This window comes from Balaenoptera borealis (genome assembly GCF_965194805.1).
Source record: "Balaenoptera borealis genome assembly, chromosome: 3".
NCBI lineage: Eukaryota > Metazoa > Chordata > Mammalia > Artiodactyla > Balaenopteridae > Balaenoptera > Balaenoptera borealis.
In genome coordinates, this window is record NC_138866.1 from 92,877,128 (window position 1) to 92,898,499 (window position 21,372).

Consider the following 21,372-nt stretch of genomic DNA (forward strand, 5'->3'; position numbering starts at 1 on the left):
GAGGTGCTCAAGGGCCAAAAAAAAAAGTCCATTCTATGGACAATGAGGCCCATTATAAATATATCTTAAGAGTTGAGGGTAGGGGGAACAAACCAAGATCCAATCTATTTATTTTCATTTGAATAGCAAACATCAAAAATATACCTGGCATTTTCTAACAATTACATGAAGAATGACCAGATGCTTCCTGTTGATGGAACAGAACTACAGACTGACAGAATCAGACTAAAGTTCACAAAACTAGAAGTGAATTTAGCTTCATTTCAAAACCATTAAACCAAAGTAAGTATGGCCTTAAATTTTCACACATTTACAATTTAATTGTCCCCCAACCTAGAAAACCCAGATTGATTCAAAGAGACAGACAATTCGAACTCTAAGTTACAGAAAATTAACTCTAAGTTCGTATACACATTACAATACAAAAGCACTGTTTCACCAAAGGTTTCACTGCAGGATTCCTTTTAAATCTGGCACTCTTATATTGCTTTGAAAGTGTCCTATCTTCAAAAATTCCATTTACAAACAAGTTTTCACAAGCAAATCTAACACGGAATTCATGGTTTACTTGTGTCCATCATTAAAAATAAGTTGTGGAATTAAAAATTAAGTTTAATCACTTAAAATTTTTTCAAATGTTCTAAATCCCAAACTGAAAAAAAGTTGGAGTCCAAGAAAAAAGCACAGGAATCAACCTTCTTATCCATATTTTTTAAGTGTGTCTTGTAACACACTTGTGATTTGACTTGTATGGTGAGAGCAGGATAGAAACGACACATTTTTTAGTTTTTAAAAAAAGGCATGAGTATACAGTGTTTTCCAGTGGTTACATGGTGTGACACCACATCAGATTGAATGCAGAAGTAGGTTTAAGAATCTAGCTATCTTCTGTTAAACCTGACATTAAAGACTTGCAGAAATGCAAAACAATGTCACTCTTGCCTAAAAGGTCACTGATGTGAACATACAATGGATTTTTCTTTTGTTATTTTTGGAAAAATAAATACTTCAAAAGAGAGAAAAGTTAAGAAAAAAGATAAAGCCGTCTTTAGTTTCCTTAAATTCAAAATCTGAGCCTGAAAGTGGAAGTGTCAAGGTCGATGGTTACAGGTCAGTGAGAAGAAATTTAAAGTAAGCTGGCTGGGTCTATGTGTGAGATAAACTATCTGCAAAAAGAACTTTTGACCACGAACTTCTGCATAATAAACTATGGTGCTTTTTTAATTCTGGGATGGCAGACTACTGTACAAGGATCACTTACTCACTACATCAAACCATTTTCGAGATAAAAACTGTACTTCAGAAAGTAACTTGCCTGAATCGAGACAGCAAATCAGTGTCCAGAAAGAGCACTTAAAATATTTCCATACTACCAAGCCCCCCTCAGAAGTACTGTGGTCTCTGCCCCTCCTTTGAACAGATGTCTGTTCGCCACAGTCCAATCAGGTTTAAAGCAACAGTCTGTGTACTGAAAACAGGCTTCAACTGCGAAAACACACACAAAGCAGGCCTATATCGTTCCTTTGGTTTCAGTTTTCACGATGCACCCCTGAGGCTAGGCACGCTGGTTCAACACGGCAGGAGAGTTTCAACGAAACACACTAAATACACACTGATTAACTGTGCCCAGGCAGAAATGACCTGGCAAAATTCTCAACTTCGCCCCCGAGGCCCTGCACCCGCAGATCCCGGCGGCTAAGTCCCAAGAACAGAAGTGCCCAGCATCCTGAGCGGCTGGCTTCGTCCCCTCCGGGACTCGAGTCCCCAAGGCCGAGGCAGTCGCCGGGGCGGCCCAGCGCAGGACCGGCCGGGCGCTCCCGTTAACCCTGTCCGGACCGGCCGCTCCCGCCGCGGCCGCTCCCGCCACCCGGCCCCGAGGGCCCAGCAGCGCAGCTCACCCGAAGCCGGCCGCCCCCGCCGTCCCTTCCCCGCTCCGGTGAGCCCGGCGGTGCGGTCAAGCCGCCCAGACAAAGAGAGCGGCGGCTCCCGGGGCGGCGGGCGCCAAGGCCGTGCCGCGCCTGCCTGCCTCCCTCCCTCGCCCGCCTCCAACAGAGCCCCCGCAGCCCCGGCCCGACCCCATCCCGCCCCGGGGCGGCCGCTCGGGACCGGCCGACCTATGAGCCGCGGGGAGGCCGCAGCTCGCCGGGGCCGAGGAGGGGGCGGCGGCCGCCACCATGTCTGCCCGCCCCTCCCAGAAGCGGGGTGCGAGCGGACAAAGCGCGCCGGCGGCACGAGCTGAGCGGGGGCCCAGACCGACCCCGCCGACCCCCGCGGAATAAGCGGGGCCAAGAGCCCCGGAAACCCGGCGCCTTAATGCAATAAACAGGAAATCGCGGGGATGATCTGGGTTCCGGGGGAAGTGGAATTATTTTTTACCAGCGAAGAGATCAACTTCCACATCCGGTGGTAACAGGGCCCTACACAGACCCGCACTGACCTGGAAAAGCTTCGGGAGCGGCGACCGGGGAGCAGCAGGAGGTGGTTCGGGGACCCGAGGCGCCTCGTACCCGGCCGGGCTGACGCGGCCCAGCTAAACACAAAGCGCTTCAGCTGCACAGGGCGCTATTTTCCGAAAATGCCGCGTCTGGTCGGCGCCCAAAATCCCCACCGAAAAGTCCCCTGTGCTGCGCGCGGAGGGACACATGGTGTGCGAGTGAGTCAAAGCTCCCAGCATCCCTCCCGGACCCGGCCCTCGTCAGCCCCTCGTCTGAGCCTTTCCGCCCCTGCCCTGGTCAGCAGATCCCTCTCCCTCCCACTCCCCGATCCCATTGCGGCGGGAGGAAGGGGGCGAGACGGCCTGATTTTTCTTTTTAACAAAGGGGAGGAAAATATGCCATTTCTAGAACTTGAGCCACACAAAGAAAGCGGCGGAATGATCCGCTGTCGGCGACCGCAAGTCCCGGCTCGCCTGGCGCCTGCGCGGCACGGGGGTAGGAGCTGCGGCCGGCCATGTGCGCGGCGGGGCCGCAGGCCGGCCACCTAGCCTTCCCGCCACTTTCTGCGGGGCCAGGCGTGGGAGGCTGAAGTGCGTGTGCTAACGTTATGTCTTCGGCGTGAAAGCTGAGAGACGGGGAATCCTGACCCCTTCCAGATTAAGCTGAGCCATCTAGCAGAGTCCTGGGAGACGGAAGGGCAGTGAGAAAGCTAGGATTTAACTTGAAGCGGCCCTAGATTCCACTAGGCTGACTGGGACAGGAGTCGCTGTTGAGGTACAAGGGGAGGAACTACGGATGTTATTTCTCCACTGCACCTAAACTGAACAAGTAAAGTTCGTGACGAGAACGTACATATTCCTGTAGCCACCCCCCCGCCTTTTTTTTTTTTTTTTTTTTTAAGCATTCTGTTGATGGCTTATACTTCATAGACCTTTCGTAACTGCTCGCCGAATTCCCTTGGATTACTGTAACCTCAGAGGTAGAAGTCTTGTTTTTCCGTGGCTGGAATGTCAAGCTTTTTGTTGTGTTGTATTTTATTAAGAAAGCAGCAAAATTTTATTTGTGGATGGTGATTTACAAAGTAAGAGTCTTACGAGTTTAAATTACTTGTGATGATTTTGCTAAAATACCCACTACACTGGTAATGTTTTTAACAGATGAGTCTGGGAATGACTTTTCCAACCTTCTAACCTTACAGTTTTTGGCTTCCTATATCTAGGAATTGGGAATATGTGAGAGAGCGCCAAGATTTTAATCTAGAAGAGTTTACAAACAAATGAAATACCTGTTGTCTACTGATTTTGGGTGGCCTCAGATAAACAATCTTTCTCCACTTACCCTTTTGTGTTATTGATGTAGAGATTTGTAAAGTCTTTGTGTAGCTTATTAAAGCGTTGTGCCTAAAATAGAAACAAAGTGAATGGCATAGGAGCCGTATTCTATTTTTCTTTCAATTTAATATTTTCAGTGCTTCTTTCGATAGTCCCATGCTTCTCTTTAACATTGAGTTTATCTGAGTAAACATTCAGCTAATGGTTGTTATAGAATCCTTGCCCTCATTAATCTTATGCTGTAGAATGCAGACAAGTAAATAGGCATCATCAGCAGTATAATGAGGGTAAACTGCTGAATGCTGTGAAATTTTATATAGGAGGAATCCCTTACTTACCTGTCAGGGAGGCATGGAATGGGACTGGAGAAGCAATTAGCTTTAATAAGGGAGTTGGAGAAGAACCTTCCAGACAGGTGAGGCAACAAATGCAAAGGTTAAGAGGAGAACTCTGGAGAAATTGTTGGGCAAAGAAGATAATGCTTTTTCAGGAATGCCTAGAGATGTGTCTGAAGAGGTCTAGTCATAAAGACCTTGAATGCCATTTGCAGAAATTAGCTTTTGAGAGCTAAGACAACGGCATTAAAAGATTTTAAGTAGAAGCAGTCAGATTGGATTTGTATTTTAGACAGATCACTGTTACGCAAAAGTCAGAGGCAAAGAAAACAGTTTGGAGAAAACAGCAATCTATGAGAGAGTAATGACTTGGACTGAGATAGTGGCAAACAGGAGTGAAGAATATGACCAAAGATGTTGTTGAGAGCTTGGTGATTTGGTTGACTGGATAGGGAATGACTGAAAAGATGTCAAAGATGACTCCCAAGTGTGTTGAGGGAGCAGTTAGGAGGATGTCTTCACTGAGATTAGAAGGGAAGAGGAATACATGTTACGAGAGGAAGGTGGTTCTGTTTTGACTGGGTAGAATTTGAAGTGCTTACGAGCCAACCAAGCAGATATGTCTAGTAGGCACTTAGGTATTCTTTCGTGTAAGTTGTCTCGAGAGCAACTGTTACTGGCACTGTTCTACACATTAGAACAGATTAAGCAGGAACAAGACCAACAAGGTTCCTGCTCCTGTTTCCGTGGAGGGAACAGACTATAAACAAGTTTTATAAAAGAAGAGGAAAGGTAATATCACATAATATCCTTTATGAAAAGAATAAAAGGGTATTTGGATGAAGCATTTCTCTGGGAAGAGAGAGCAGACATAATTTTGAAGATTGGCCTCTCTGGGAGTTTCCTGGTGGCCTAGTGGTTAGGATTCTGGGCTTTCACTGCTGTGACCCAGGTTCAGTCCCTGGTTGGGGAACTGAGATCTGGCAAGCCGTGTGGCACAGCCACAAAAAAAAGTGGCCTTTCTGAGAAGGTATTCTTTGAGCTAAGACCTGAATGGGAATAAGTTGAGGGCAGTATTCAAGACCAAAGGGAATAGTAAGGCAAAATACTTGGTGAGAAAGCAAGAAAGGCAATGTGGCTAAAGTCTAGAGAGCAAAGAAAGGAATGGTAGAAGATGAAGTCTGCAGCCTTGGTAAGTTTCAGAGCTCTAGAAGCCACTGAAGGGTTTTAAGGTATGGAGTAACATGGATAGTAACAGTAGAGATAAAGTGGATGCATTGAAGATATATTTTGTGATTAGACCCGACCTATATTGCTAATGAATCAGACAGGGAAAGGGAAAAATCAAGAGTGATTCCAGGTTTGGGGCATGATTGTCTAGGCCAACACTGTCCAATATAAATATAACACAAGCCACATATGTAATTTTACAGTAGCCACATTAAAAAAGTGAAAGAAAACAAAAAAATAAAAAGTAATCTTGTTTGACCCGATATATCCAAAATAGTATCATTTCATATGTGATCAATATTAAAAAGTATTAAATATTTTTAAATATTTTGCATTCTTTTTCTCATTACTAAGTAAGTGTTCGAAATCTGGTGTGTTTTTTACATTTATAGCATATCTCAATAATTGATTTCATAAAATTTACAATTGAAAATGTAGATTCACATACTCGAATCATTCCAAACATATTTCAAAAGTTTTGCAGTAATTGAATTATGTATAAGATTTTTTATTTTAAATTAAAGTTAAGATTAAAATTTTACTTCCTAAATTAGCCACATTTCAACTGCTCCATGGCCACTTGAGGCTAGTTGCTACTATATTGGACAGTGCAGGTCTACTAGAATAAAGAATAGTGGAAAATCAGACCAAAAAAGTTGTGTGGAACCAGCCTGGAAGGCCTTTGATGCCATGTTAAAGGATTGGGATCTTACCCTAGAGACAGAGGGAACAGTGGGTAGTTTTTAAGCTAAGGAGTGACACAACGTTGTGCTTAAGGCTAGAAAAAGTCCAGTAGGTGACCAGCTGATGACTCAGGACCAAGAGCAACCCTTCAGTAGAGTCTCCACATTCTAGGACCTACCTCAGCCCTTCAAATTCAGAAGTCAGATTTTTGTCAGTGCACTAGAGCAGTGCTACCAAAAGTGTGGGCCACGGGCCACTGCCAATCTGTAAACCCTTTGTTATTGGTCCAAGGCATTTACAGAAATTGAGAGTAAGAATTTAGAAACTTTTATAGCAATTAGTGTTACACTAATTATATGTCTATGGTTCTAATAAAAATTGGGGGCTTGTATTGTTGTATATGCCTTTGTTTTCTTTGTTTATTTCCCTTCTCTAGTGATTTATTTTTATATTTTATAAAAGTATCTATGATCTTTCACCACAGATTATTTTTGAAGCACTGCTCTAGAGACACTCTGATGAAGGGAGTCAGAAGGACCAAGTTCCCAGAAGATTAATCTAAACCCAGTGCCATTTTTTTTTAACTTTATAGTGAGAACTATAACGGCTAATAGGGGAATGGACATCTACTCAGTTTCTCCCCCTATACCGAAATGGAAGGCTACATGGAAATTACCAAATTTATAATGGCTACCACTTATTAAATGTTCCTGTTTGCCAGCCACTATGCAAAACCTGTTACATATTATTGTCTCATTTAACCCTCATAACAACTCTTAAAATACGTATTATTAGCCCCATTTTTCCAAAGAGGATACTGAGGCTAAAACAGTTTAAATAACTTGCCTAAAGTCACCAAGCTGGTAAATGTTAGAGACAGGATTCCAATACAGGTCTCTTTTCAAAGCTATTGTCCCTAATCACTTCTTTTGCCATTATATTCCAAGTATCTAGCAGATTCCATGGCACAATAACTCTACATTGGTTTAGAGAGACTGCACGAAGTTGACCGCATTACCTCCCAGAGGGTCATTAGGGAATTTGGGGTTCTGCAGAGTAAGAGGAGTTAGTGGTATTCTAATAGCATCCGACAAATGCATTCATTTCTACAATAGAAATATGTCTGTTTTGCTGCTATTCAGAATTTATAGACTCCCACAAATCAATAAAAAATAGAGACAGCCCAACAGAAAAATTGGTAAGATTTAAACAGTCACTTCACAAGAGGATATCTAAATGGCCAATAAACATGTAAAAGTGCTCGACTTCTGTAATCATTAGGGAAATGCAAATTGAAATCATAATGAGATACACTGGCACACCCACAATAATGGCTAAAATGGAAAACAAAATGTCAAGTATTGGAACAAATGAAACTATACACTATACAATGTCAAGTATTGCAACAAAAGAAACTATACAATAACTATACATTATTGGAACAAATGAAACTATACACAATATGAATGTATATTGGTATAGCCATTTTGGAAAATTCACAGTTCAAGAAAACACATGAAACCAAACTAGATTTAGGGATACAGGTTTAGGTAGTAAAATCTATAAAGAAAAGAAAGGAAATGATTAGCTTTGGGTGGGGGAGTAATGCTTGGGAGGGTATGTAGGGGTGCTCCTGGGGTGCTAGCAGCGTTCTGTTTCTTGACGTGAGTGGGGATTGCATAGATGTTCACTTTGTGATTCATTGAGGTGTCGGTTTTGGGGTGGATGACTTTTCGGTAAGTGTATTATATATTTCATGGTTTTAAAATTTTTGCTGAAGTTAACAAGTTAGAAAAAATATCCCATGCTGGATACAGACTACCAACTATTACCTTACTGACTGAGCCAAGCGTTACGGATGTGAAAGATAAGGCAGGCCTGAATTCTGGGGTGGGCAGTGGTGAAGGAGAGGAGAGACAGATGCAAAAAAATGCTGCAAAACTTGAGGCAGTATGAGATGGTGAAAGAGCATAGCAATTGGAGTGAGGAGTCCCAAGTTCAGGACTTAACTGGTTTTTCATCTAGACTCTAACCACTCTCTAGCTTATGACCTGGGTGTATCTCCTAACTTGCCTTAATATCATTTTTCCCACCTGGGGCTGAGGGGAGTTTGATAGAACGTACATTTTTGTTTTGTTTATAACACTTCGTAAGCTATTAAAATGTCATATAAAATTTTTACTGATGTTCAATTAGATGTGATGGGAAAGGGGGAAGGAGTTAGGATGATTGAGATTTTGAGTCTGAGTGATGGAGGTTATGGTGATAGCATGAACTAAATGATTTGGAGAAAGATTTTATTTAAACTCTGTTTTATACGTGTTGAGTTTAAGATCATGCCAGAACATCAAGGTGGAATTTTCAAACAGATTTAGAACCTAAGTTTTGGTACTCTGCAAAAAGGGTCAGAATTGGTGATAGAAATTGGAAATTACCCACATAAGGGTAATAATTAAAGCCATGGGCGTGAATACGATCATTGGAAGAGAATATAGAAAAACAGTACTGAGGACAAAGAAGGAGAGAGGTAAAGGAAAAAGGGAAAATCAGCACTTACTGAGCACCTGTTGAACTGTGTGCCAGCTGTTCTATATTTGTTATCTCGTTTATTCCCCTCAAATTCCAGGGTAGCCAGTTGAGCTTCGTTTGGTAGACTGACTTTGTAGACTCACAGTAAGGTAAAGAACCAGCATTTAAAACCAGCTTGACTCCAGCTTGTATGGTGCAATACACCATGCCTGTAGAGCCAAGTATCTAAGTCCATGGGGAGAATTTGAGTCAAGGAAAGATATGCCCTGAGAAAAGACCATTGGAATTTTGTGATTTGCGACCAAGGGTTTCTGGAACATAAAGCGGTGCCTGTACTCTCATATTTGTTGTGCTTCTGTGAGCATGGTTAATCCAGACAAACATTTGTGTTCTAGACCTCTGGCAATAAGAAAAAAGTCAAGGTGGTAACTGTGAAAATTAGTATAATGAAAAACAAAGTCAGTTATTAAAGCCTAGCTAGATACTCTTGTGCCAAGTGCGTTAAATCATGCCAAAGCATGAAAGAGAAACAGGAATAACTCATACGTGATTCATTGTTGTTTGCTGCTTTGTTTGCATACTGCCAAGAACCATCTCGCATATCACCAGTGGTATGGATCCTTCACACTGGAAAACACTGAAATGTTATATAATAGTGTTCACTGTTTACAGGCATTTTCAGTCACCTGAAATTTTAAGGGGAAAGATCAAGATGGCTTTGCCAGCCAAGGACATTATAACTTAGAATGAAAGATAATTTTGCTGGTGATAAACACTTGCCTTTTGGAAAGCAGCAATACCTCCTCAAAGTTTAGAGTAATCCACTGTATCTACGAGGAAGACTTTTCCCTACTAGGTTTACTAAAACTATTTACTCTTAGAATAGCATCTTAACATTAAAAAAAAGTCAAAGAAGGATGTTCCACCACAATACAATTACTGGTTTCTTACTGTGTGTTTTTAGATTTACAGATGAATAATGTGTGCATTTTTGGAAAACAGACTGTTGAGGAATTTTAAATTGATTGCAGGAGACTGATGTTTTCTGTCTTTATCTACTCCCTCTTTCCGAGTTCTAGAGAAGACCTCCAATAAGCAAGTGAAACTCTTTGGCGTAGTCACTGATCTCAGAATCCCCCAGGAGCACCGAGAACTTTGATTTCCAGGAATTGGTTAGGCACAGCCACTTCACTCAACCTTATATTTTACACCCCAGAGTAAAGGTTGCATTTGGGCAACCTGATTTTCTTTCTTTCTGTTTTAAGGCAGTGGGTAATTAATAATTGTTGGTTGGTTACAGCCTCCAGTCAGATTTGTTAAAATAGATAATCCACCCACAGGTGCAAAAAACTTTTTAAACATCATCACTGTCTTCCATCTATACATTTCCCACCCCCAAGGTAACCTCTACTCTTACTTTCTTGTGTATTTTTCAAGAGTTTTTTTTCATGCTTATACATGTAATTATTTCATGCCTTTACATGTTATTTTTCCCCATTTTTATATAAAAGGGAGGATACCGTATACAATATTCTGCACTTTGCACTTAAGACATCTTGGGCTTTTCCATATAAATGCATAAAATACATCCTTTATTCTTACCCCTGCAGATTATTTAACCAGTCATTATCCAGTTGAAGAACATGAGTTTCTTTTTTCTTTTTTCTTTTTTTTTTTTGGCTGCGTTAGGTCTTCATTGCTGCATACAGGCTTTCTCTAGTTGCAGCACGTGGGCTTCTCATTGCAGTGGCTTCTCTTACTGTGGAGCACGGGCCCTAGGAGTGTGGGCTTCAGTAGTTGTGGCCTGCAGGCTCAGTAGTTGTGGTGCATGGGCTTAGTTGCTCCACGGCATGTGGCATCTTCCCGGACCAGGGATCAAACCCGTGTCCCCTGCATTGGCAGGCGGATTCTTAACCACTGTGCAACCAAGGAAGTCCAGAACATGAGTTTCTAATCTTTTATATTCTAATTAGTGCTTGGATGGGTATCGTTGTACACACATCTTTTCTTGTATATTTAAGCATGTCTCATCTCAGTTCCCAGACTGGAATTACTCTGCAAAAGGGCATATGTGTATTTTTAATTTTAATAGGTACTGCCATATTGCCCTCCATGTACCAAATGTTTCTCCCCAGCATTGCTGATAGACTAGAGTATTACCAAATTTTTTGATATTTCCCTGTGAACTTTTGAAGGGTAGATTATTTCAAGTCCTACCTAATATTTTCAGGACCAGTAACAGAATCATTTGGTTAAACTGGGGGAAATGAGATTTGGTTTACACAGTTTGTTCAGGACACAAATTATTTGCTGCAGATCCTGCAGCTACACACCCACAACTAGTAAAAACATGGTTGCTTATGCAGTGGAAGCAGCCAGCAAAAACCTGGAAAAGTGCCAAGAATGACTACAAACAGCTCCACCTACCCTTTTTTTGTGTGTGTGTGACAAATTTGCAAGCTTAGCAGTATCTAAAAAGATCCTTCAGCCTTTGTTTGAATTACAGAGAATCAACCTGGTAAGAGGGAGGGAGTTACTCATTTCATGAAAAACTCCCCTGATATGATAGGAGCTGAAAATGATTTTTATTTAATTTTGCTTCAGTGCTGAAGTGGCACAGGGAGGGAGAAAATAGAGCTGTTAGGCTATGGGGTCCACCTGCACTGGGGGTTATGTTAGAGTGTGAAGAAAGATTTCCAGGAATGATAATCTCAGTTACTTGGAGCCAAGGTAATTTACAGAGGAAAAAAAAGAGTTCAATGTGGCATGCTAGCTTACTGGCTTTTCAGACTTTTTTTGTTTTTTTAACATTTTTTTAAATTGCAGTATAGTTGATTTACAATGTGTCAGGTATACAGCAAAGTGATTCAGGTGTGTGTGTATATATATATATATATTCTTTTTCAGATTCTTTTCCATTATAGGTTATTACAAGATATTGAATATAGTTCCCTGTTCTATACATTAGGTCCTTGTTGGCACTTTTAAATCATTTTACAAATTTGTAGGCTTTTATGGACTAAATGTGTCTCCCCCTCTCCCCCAAAAATATTCATAACTCCTAACCCTTAATGTGATAGTATTTGGAGATGGTGCCTTTGGAAGGTAATTGAGGTTAAATTAGGTCATGAGAGTGGGGCCCTTATAATGGGATTAGTGGCCTTATAAGAAGAGGATGAGAGAGATCTTTTCCAGCTGGAGCACAGAGGCACAGAGGAAAGACCATGTGAGGACCCAGTGAGGAGGCCATCTGCAAGCCTGGAATAGAGCTTCCTACCAGGAACTGAAACGGCCAGCACCTTAGTTTTGGACTTCCCAGCATCTAGAACTGTGAGGAATAAATTTCTGTTGTTTAAACCACCCACTTTATGGTAGTTTGTTATGGCAGCCGAAGTTGACTAAGTGTATCTCTTGTTTCCCACAGATTCATAAAGGTCCATCCAAAAAAAATTGTGATGACTATTAATAGTGTCCTGTCTTTCGTCAAATTAACTGCAACCAACATATTGTCTGTGTAGTTCCTGCAAAATTTGGAAACTTACCTCTTTAGGCATGGCAGGTGACTACTGGGGAATCCTTCCATTTATTTAATATACCCAAATGTTAACTTGCATCTCAGGAGTGGCTTAGAATTTGGAATCCTTCTGTCTCTTGAGTTGGAATAAGAGGCATATAAATGCAGGCCTAAACTCATTCACTTGATGGGCTGTAAGTAGTGGTACACACTGGTGATTGATTGGATATTCGATGATACCAAAAAAAATATTACTTTTATTGAACTTTGATGTTTTGTTATGATAATAGTATTATGATTAAGTTTTTTAATCCAGAGTCTTTTAGACATGATATCTGGGGTTTGTTTCAAAATAATGTGGTGTTGCAACAGGGTGTAAATTGTTGGCAGTATCAAGGAAGTAATAGTGGTCTAGGGTATATGATAATTGGAGAAGCTAAATGACAAATACTTGGAGGTTCTTTGTATTGTTCTGTACTTCTGTATATGTTGACATTTTCTGTACTAAAAAATTGTTAAAATAATTTATGATTGTGTATAACTAGTGACTTATAATTTTACCTGCTGAAATTAACATATAAAGAATCTTCAACTTAAATGTCTTCTTAAGCGTGGGAATTTAAATGCTGGCCATGAGCATGAATTGGACTTCACTTACCATGCATTTATTTAGCAGCTGCTAAATGCTTTCCTGTAGATTTTTCTCATTTAATCTCTGCAAAGGTAGGTGTCATCCCCATTTTACAAATGAGGGAAATGTAAACTCTAGGTAAGTAGTACACAGGTAGAAAATAGCATAATTGAAAATTTCCCCCCATTTGGTCTGTCTCCCAAAATTCATGTTTTATTTCTACCATACCATGCTGCTTCTCAGACATACCTGACCACCTTTTCCTCCATGCTGTTTTCCTTTTAGTAGTGAAAGCTTGGCACAACAGGTGGACAAACATATATGAAAATGTGGAAGATTTCTGGGGTCTTTGTCCTCTCCTTTCCTGTTAGGGCAGCTAGAGTCCCAAAGCAGGAGTTAAAGGTTTGTTGTACCTAAAGGAATCCATGAAGCAATGAATTGATAAAATTCTAGACCAAACTCACCAACCTTTGGTTCTGCAAGAATTCATTTGACGATTATTACATATATTTGTATCAGTTACTGTTCAAGATACTGAACTGATACTCTCATCTCACTTTCAGAACATAAATTAAGAGCTCAACATTGAGGACGTTATGCTAACCTTGAGAGCATTATGCTAAGTGAAGTAAGTCAGAGAAAGACAAATTCTGTATGATCTCACTTATATTTGGAATCTAAAAAAACCAAACTCTTAGAAACAGATTTGTGGTTGCCAGGCATAGAGTAAGGGGAGGGGATGTGATGAAAGAGGGAGGAATGGGTGAAGGTGGTCTAAGGGTACAGCCTTCAGTTATAAGCTAGATAAGTTCTGGGGATCTAATGTACAAAATAGTGACTATAGTTAATACTGTATTGTATAGTTGAAAGTTACTAAGAGAATAGATCTTAAAAGTTCTCACCACAAAAAAAAAAATACAAGAAAAAATGGTGTGAGGTGATAGGTGTGTTATCTAAACTTATTGCAGTAGACATTTTGCAATATAAACCTATATCAAATCATCATGTTAGGAGCCTTAAACTTAATGTTATGCATCAGTTATATCTCAGTAAAGCTGGTGGGGGATGGTGGTGCTCAGTCCTAACACACTTACCTCTCTCCTCCTCCCTCCTATATCCCTACTCCACCCTCAGTTAGAAGCAACAGCTACACAGCTCAGGAAATGGACTAAGTGCAAGGTAGAAACACTGAGCAACGTGTCCAGCCACTCACTGCTTTCTCCTTTCTCTTCCCAAGAACATGCCAAGTTTGCAATATAAGGGAACTTGGGACAACCCCCTACTTCCATGCCAGTTGTAACAATGGAGCTTTAAGAATACTTAATATATAGTGTGGCACAGCTTAACAAAAGTCCCATCCTGAAGTGTGTGGAGGGAAAAGACCAGATTTTATAAGCACTTGTGGTTAAAGCAAGACTTGAATCCAAGAAAGGCTTTATGTGCAATCTGGATATTTACACTCCCTTTATTCTCCGTCACCCACCCATCCCCAAATAAAAATCACCATACTTAGGCAAATCTAGACTTACCTGTGCTTAAAATAACCCCATGCTGACTAACCTACAGAGTGGGTCATGTGGGATAGACTTTCAGCTCCATGGTGTACTTTCCCTGCCCCTGAATTTCCACATCTCTAGGCCAGAGAAACCTAACATGACAGAGTTAGTAAGAGCACAAACTCCAGTTTTATCCACAGAGCTGTCCTTTGACCAAGCAAGAATGCTGACTTACTGGAGAAGTTATAACATGTTTGATTCTTTAAAAAAAGATTTGATGCTTGAGCCCAAAGAGTTGGAAAACTAAGAAATGAGAGATTGAGAGTTTCAAGTTAGAGTAAGAGAATACCTACAGATTATTTAAGGGCATAAATTCAAAAATGCCCCTGCCCAGCCTCCTGAGAAGGCTTTCAGTAGGATGGAAAGCTGAGAGCTGCCTTTCCCCCTGGCTAACCCACCTTTTGCTGGCCGCAGGCAATCAATAGGTGGAGTAATGTATTATTTAGTAAAGCACTGAAACCCATAGCTTGATTTAAATTTAGATGTTTAGTTTGTCACATGTACTAAAAACTGATTTGTCTGCCTTTCTGCCATCTGCACACGTGTACAGGATCTAGAAGAAGGTACTTAGGTTTCGCTCTTCCCCTTAAACTCTTCAAATGAAACTTGTTTTGCTTTTCGCCTCCCCAACTTTTTTATCTTTACCAAGGTGCCACCTTTCTAAATAGGCCAGGCTCAAAACTTTATCTTCATTTTTCTCATTTAGTTTTTATTTCATGATCATAAACTTAACTATGCAATCCAGCTAGACCTGGAGGGGAATAAGGAAAATATAGAACCCAAAGAGCTGCAGCACATGAATAGATGTTGAGTATTTTCAGACGGCACAAAGATTATAGGATAGAGTGAGCAGATGAAGGTGGTGGGGTACACTCCTGAGCTATAGAAGGAATGGTATGGAAGTTAAAACACAAGTCAAATTTATTGGAGTTGTCTGTAGTCAGCATTAAAGAGCTTCTCGGTGGTTCTGCCATTCCTGGACCGAAGCACTCCATAGCTTCCACAATATTCATGCCCTCTTCTACCTTGCCAAAGACCACAGGTCTGCCATCCAACCAGTCCGTCTTGGCAGTGCAGATGAAAAACTGGGAACAGTTTGTGTCGGCTCCAGCATTTGCCGTGGACAAGATACTAGGACCCATATGCTTCAGGATGAAACTCTCATCATCAAATTTCGCCCCACACATGGACTTGCCACTAGTGCCATTATAGCATGTGAAGTCACCACCCTGACACATAAAACCCACAATAATTCTGTGAAAGCAGGAACCTTTACAACGAAGTGCTTTATCCCCAGTGCTCAGAGCATGAAAGTTTTCTGCTGTCTTTGCAACTTTGTCAGCAAACAGCTTGAAAGAGACGTGGTCCAAGGGCTCACCGTGGACAGTGATGTTGAAGAACACAGCAGGGTTGACTGTGGCTGGGTGGTGGTGCTGTCTGCAAAGCCAAACTTTCTTCACTCTTTAGTCCAGATTGCTTGTCCTCCTGGGAAGAAATCTCTTGTGTTTTTACCTGTATCTCCACAATTAAGGACTTCACCCTAAATGAATCTTTATCACTTTTCCTTAAGGTGACTGAGTCTTGTTGCCCTCTTTGAATTTAACCTTTCCTTCCTGCCCCCAGACTACCCTGCCTGACTACCATTGTGATTTTCTTCACATATTGCCTTCATCTTGAGACTCCTCGGAGCATTAGCCTACAGAGTATCTAGGCCCTATCCAGCCCTGGGTATGAGCAGACCTGCAGTCAAAGATGACAGGATGTGAAAACACCTAGTATCGTTCCTGGCACATAGCAGTCACTGTTGACTTCTTTTTTCTCTTCTTATCAAGTTAGTTCCTTTACCGTCCCAAAGACTACCAATGGTTGTACCAGCCTCATAGATTACAGGCATACCTTGGAGATATTGCAGATTTGGTTCCAGACCACCACCATAAAGCGACTATCACAATAAAGTGAGTCACATGAATTTTTTGGTTTCTCAGTGCCTTTGAGTTATGTTTACACTATTCTGTAGTCTGTTAAGTGTGCAAAGCATTATGTCTAAAAAAATACCTTAATTAAAAAACACTGTATTAAAAAAAATACTTTATTGCTAAAAAAATGCTAACCATCATCTGTGTTTTCAGTGAGTTGTAGTAACATCAAAGATCACAGATCACCATAACAAATATAATGAAAGTTTGAAATATTGCCAGGATTACCAGAATGTGACACAGAAACATGAAGTGAGCAAATGCTCTTGCAGAAATGGCACCAGTGCACTTGTTTGATGCCACAAACCTTCAATTTGTAAAAAAACACAATATATGCGAAGTGCAATAAAGTGAAGCTCAAGCTTTTTGATAAAATGAAATATGCCTGTATTCTCCCTCCAAGAAATATATTCACTCCAATCTTTTGCCTCTCCAAATCTATCAAGCATGAACAAATTCAAATTCTACATTCAAACTTTAAAACAACCTTGAAGGTCACAGAAGTAGGAACAAATGGAAAACCATACCTTGTTCTTGGCTAAGAAATTTAACATCATAAAAACAATGTTATTTAACATGTCAAAAATACTAGTAAGGTTCTGGGGGGAACAAAGGAAACGGGAGGAGGGGAGCTAGCCAAGCTGATGCTAAAGCTCATATGGGAAAAATAAAGCAAGAATGGGCAGAAAACTCTGGCAAAGAAGAGCGATAAAGGGAGATGAGCATCTGTTAGATATTAGTCAGATTATAAAGCCTATGTAAGGGCACTAATCCACCCTCATGACCTAAACACCTCCCAAACATGCCACCTCCAAATACCAACAATACATTGGGGATTAGGTTTCAACAGAATTTTGGGAGGACACAAACATTCAGTCTATAGCATCAAATGTCCATCAATAGGGAGCTAGAGGGGGAAAAAAACCACTAAAAGTATAATATAAACTATATCATTAAGGGCTTCCCTGGTGGCGCAGTGGTTAAGAATCCGCCTGCCAATGCAGGGGACACGGGTTCGAGCCCTGGGCTGGGAAGATCCCACATGCCACAGAGCAACTAAGCCCGTGCGCCACAACTACTGAGCCTGTGCTCTAGAGCCCGCAAGACACAACTACTGAAACCCATGCACCTAGAGCCCGTGCTCCACAAGAGAAGCCACTGCAATTAGAAGCCTGCACACTGCAATGAAGAGTAGCCGCCGCTCGCTGCAACTAGAGAAAGCCCGCAGGCAGCAATGAAGACCCAATGCAGCCAAAATAAATACGCTATTAAAAAAAAAGAGTACATGCACATTTTCTAAAAAAATATATATATATCACTAAGTTAAAAAGTAAGGTGCATAAAGTATATATAGTGTGCTACCTTTTAATAAAAAGAGAAGATATATATATATATAGATATATATAGATATATGCCCATGGGGACAGTAGTGGAGCAGGACCTTTCAGTGTACCCCTTTTGATACTGTTTTGTTTTTGAACCATGTGAGTTAAATGTATTACCTTTAAAAGAAAAAAAAAAGAAAAAGATGCTTTCCCAACTATAAATAGAAATTTAAAAATTAAGAGTTGGGAAGGCCTTCAGAGATCACCTACAAGTTTCTTCATCTTAAAAGTGAGAAAAAGAAAGAATATAAGAGGGAAATGTTCATGAGATAGCATAGCTAATTTGTTACAGAACTAGAATACAGGTCTCTTGAGTGCTTTTCTCTTAGCTTTCTCCTTAAGTGCTGTCTACTCTAGCCCATGCTGATCTCCCTTTTTACTGACTCACTGATACCTTATTTGCTGATTTCATGGGTCTTAATTTTTTCTCATAAATGTTTACATCTTTGAAGGTATTCCTCTGTATTTTCTATAGGACTGCACACGGTGTTTGTTTGGCCCATAACTACTTTGTTCATTTATTCAATAATTTATTGAGTGTTCACTGAAAATGCTAGACACACTGCTTGGTTTTATGGGTAGCTGTCAATTAGGATACTGGAAGTGGAGGTAGAAGTTTTCATCCTTGTTCTAAGCATTGAACATAAAGTCAATAAAGCCTGTAATTCATTCACCTACTTATGTGAAGCCATATTTATGTTTACTTTCTTAATAATTCTTTTGGGTAGGGCCTAAGCAGTGGGTGACATACATCCTGCTGCTCATATGTAGGTGTTAGATGAATAAGATTACTGATCACTAAGCCCAGAGTTAGGTAAACAGAGAAAACCTTTAGCCTGCCCGTGTTAGTCAGATTCCCCTTCCATCCTACTTCTGGTGACTGGATCACTCTGGGTTTTCAGGAATCTTTTAGAAAAGACTCTCTCCCCTGGTACCCAGTCTCCTATTTCTGTCAGCAGACTGCCTATGCCAGACTGTCAGTGTCTTGAAAGCAGGAACTCTTTCTTTGTATTCCTAGTGCCCGTTAAAGTGCCCAGCACAATCAATGTTAGTTGAACTGAACCAAACCTCTAGGGCCATACAAACCTATACTTAAAATACAAATGTGTCCCCTCCAATGTGTTTCCACAAGAGTGAATTTCGTTTCATTTCCAGTCTGTTTTAATGTTTCTGATTCCCAGCTATAAAACCTGTAGCCTCCATTCCCTTTTCCCATAACCATAACTGCCATCTTTCCTCTGTCCCTTCTGGAAAGTGCCCTACCTGTAAGTGCCCTAAGACTACTGGGAAGCAGGTGTTTCCCTGGTGCTCAAGATAAAACTTGGCAAATAGCCAAAGTAATCTCGAGAAAGAAGAACGAATCTGGAGGTTTTACATGCTGTGATTTCAAACTATACTACAAAGCTACAGTAATCAAAACAGTATGGGACTGGCACAAAAACAAGACACATAGATTAATGGGACAGAATAGAAAGCCCCAAATAAATCCGCACTTATTGACATATTTTGTTAGTTAATACATGTCAAAGGAAGCAAGAATACACAATGGGGTAAAGATTCCTCTTCAATAAATGGTCTTGGGAAAACTGGACCACTTTCCCACACCATATACAAAAATAAACTCAAAATAGGTTAAAGACTTAAATGTAAGACCTGAAACTATAAAACTCCTAGAAGAAAACACAGGCAGTACACTCTTCGACATCATTCTCAGTAATATTTTTTTGGATATGTCTTCTCAGACGAGGGAAACAAAAGCAAAAATAAGCAAATGGGACTACACCAAACTAAAAAGCTTTTGTGCAGCAAAGGAAACTCAACAAAAGGAAAAGGCAGCCTACTGAATGGGAGAAAATATTTGAAACTCATCTGATAAATGGTTAATATCTAAAAATATACAAAAAAACTTACACAATAGCAAAAAAAATTTTTTTTAATGGGCAGAGAATCTGAATAGACATCCTTCTAAGGAAGATATACAGATGGCCAGCAGGCACATGAAAAAATGCTCAACATCATCATCAGGGAAATGCAAATCAAAACCACGAGATATCACCTCACACCTGTTAGAATGGCTATTATCAAAAGACAACAAATAACAAGTGTTGGCAAGGATGTGGAGAAAAGTAACCATTGTGCACTACTAGTGGGAACGTAAATTGGTGCAGCCACTATAGAAAACAGTATGGAAGTTCCTCAAAAAATTAAAAATAGAATTACCATATGATCCAGCAATTCCACTTCTGGGTATTTATCCAAAGAAAGTGAAAACACTAACTCGAAAAGATATATGTAACCTCATGTTCATTGTGGCATTATTTACAATAGCCAAGACATGGAAACATCTAGGTGTCCCTCAACAGATGAATGGATAAAGAAAAAGTGATATATATATACATATATATATATATGTATATATGTATATGTATATATATATACAATGGAGTATTACTCAGCCATAAAATAAGAATGAAATTCTGACATTTGCAGCAATCTGGATGGACCTAGAGAGTATTACACTTAGTGAAATGTCAGACAAAGACAAATAATGTATTACACCACTTATATGTGGAAAAAAATAATACAAGTGAATGTATATGCAAAACAGAAACAGACTCACAGATATAGAAAACCAACCAATGGTCGCCAAAGGGGAGAGGGGAGGGGAAAGGGGAAAATTAGGAGTATGGAATAAAGAGATACAAACTACTATGTATAAAATAGATAGGCAACAAGGATATGTTGTATAGCACAGGGAATTATATTCAATATCTTGTAATAATTTTAAATCGAATATAATCTGTAAAAATACTGAATCACTATGCTGATAGATCTGAAACTAATACTGTAAATCAACTACACTCCAAAAAAACAAAACTTTTTAGAGAAAAACAAATATCATGTGATCTCTCTTATATGTGGAGTCTTAAAAAGAAAACTCATAGATACAGAGAACAGATTAGTGGTTGTCAGAAGCAAGGGGTGAAGGGTAGGCAAAACGGATGAGGGGAGTCAAACAACTTCCAGTTATAACATAAATAGGTAATGGGGATGTAATGTACAGGATGGCAACTATAGTTAATACTCTATTGCATTTTGAAAGTTGCTAAGAGAGTAAATCTTAAAAGTTCTTACCACAAGAAAAAAATAGTCTTTAACTATGTATGGTGATGGATGTTAACTAGATTTATTTTAGTGATCATTTTGCAGTACATACAAATATCAAATCATTATGTTGCACACCTGAAGCTAATATAATATTGTATGTCAATTATACCACAATTTAAAAAAAGATAAAACTTGGCAAGTTTATTTTTGTTCCTCAAGGATTTCCTCAATAAAAATGTCATAAAAGCCTCATCCTTGGTCCTGGCAGGTTATGCTACCCTAGATTCAAGTGTTTCTCTAGTGGTTTCTCCAGAAACCTTCTGAGTATATTACATGATGAAGTGAGAAAGAGCTTGTGCTTGACAGTCCCATATACTACCAGCCTTCAAATCTCCTTATTTGTAAATTTAGAAATAATAATGCTCATCTCATAATGTTATGGTGATGTAGAGATAAGGCATGTGAAAATCCCTGGCATATAGTAACTGCTCTAAACACATCCCCCTTCTTATCCACAAAGTAGTTTACAAATTAATGAAGAAACAAATGAACAGCTTTCCCAAGCAGTAATATTTACCTTATTTATAGAAACCTGTGCTACCAGTTCCTGAAGAAACCAGGTCTTCAGAAACCAGGTCTCTTAGTAGCTTGCCTTGGC

The 21,372-nt window shown here is 40.1% G+C and overlaps 1 protein-coding gene and 1 long non-coding RNA gene across 8 annotated transcripts in view; one reads left to right on the forward strand and one right to left on the reverse strand.

Moving 5' to 3' along the window:
* Positions 1–2,621, reverse strand: part of GABPB1 (GA binding protein transcription factor subunit beta 1) — a gene marked incomplete at its 5' end in the record, with an annotated part of 68,491 nt that extends 65,870 nt beyond the window's left edge. For 2 of the 7 annotated variants that reach the window (XM_082387974.1, XM_082387968.1), the window contains one exon: positions 2,377–2,394. Of the gene's footprint in view, positions 1–1,315; positions 1,865–1,898; positions 1,921–2,376; positions 2,396–2,437 lie in introns of those variants that run through there. The other 5 variants (XM_082387969.1, XM_082387973.1, XM_082387975.1 and 2 more) reach the window with 5 other exon arrangements.
* Positions 2,622–11,759: 9,138 nt separating this feature from the next.
* LOC309626777 lies at positions 11,760–13,392 on the forward strand. Its single transcript, XR_014243398.1, has 2 exons — positions 11,760–11,874; positions 11,969–13,392. It is a non-coding gene; the product is annotated as an uncharacterized lncRNA (long non-coding RNA).
* Positions 13,393–21,372: the final 7,980 nt, after the last annotated feature.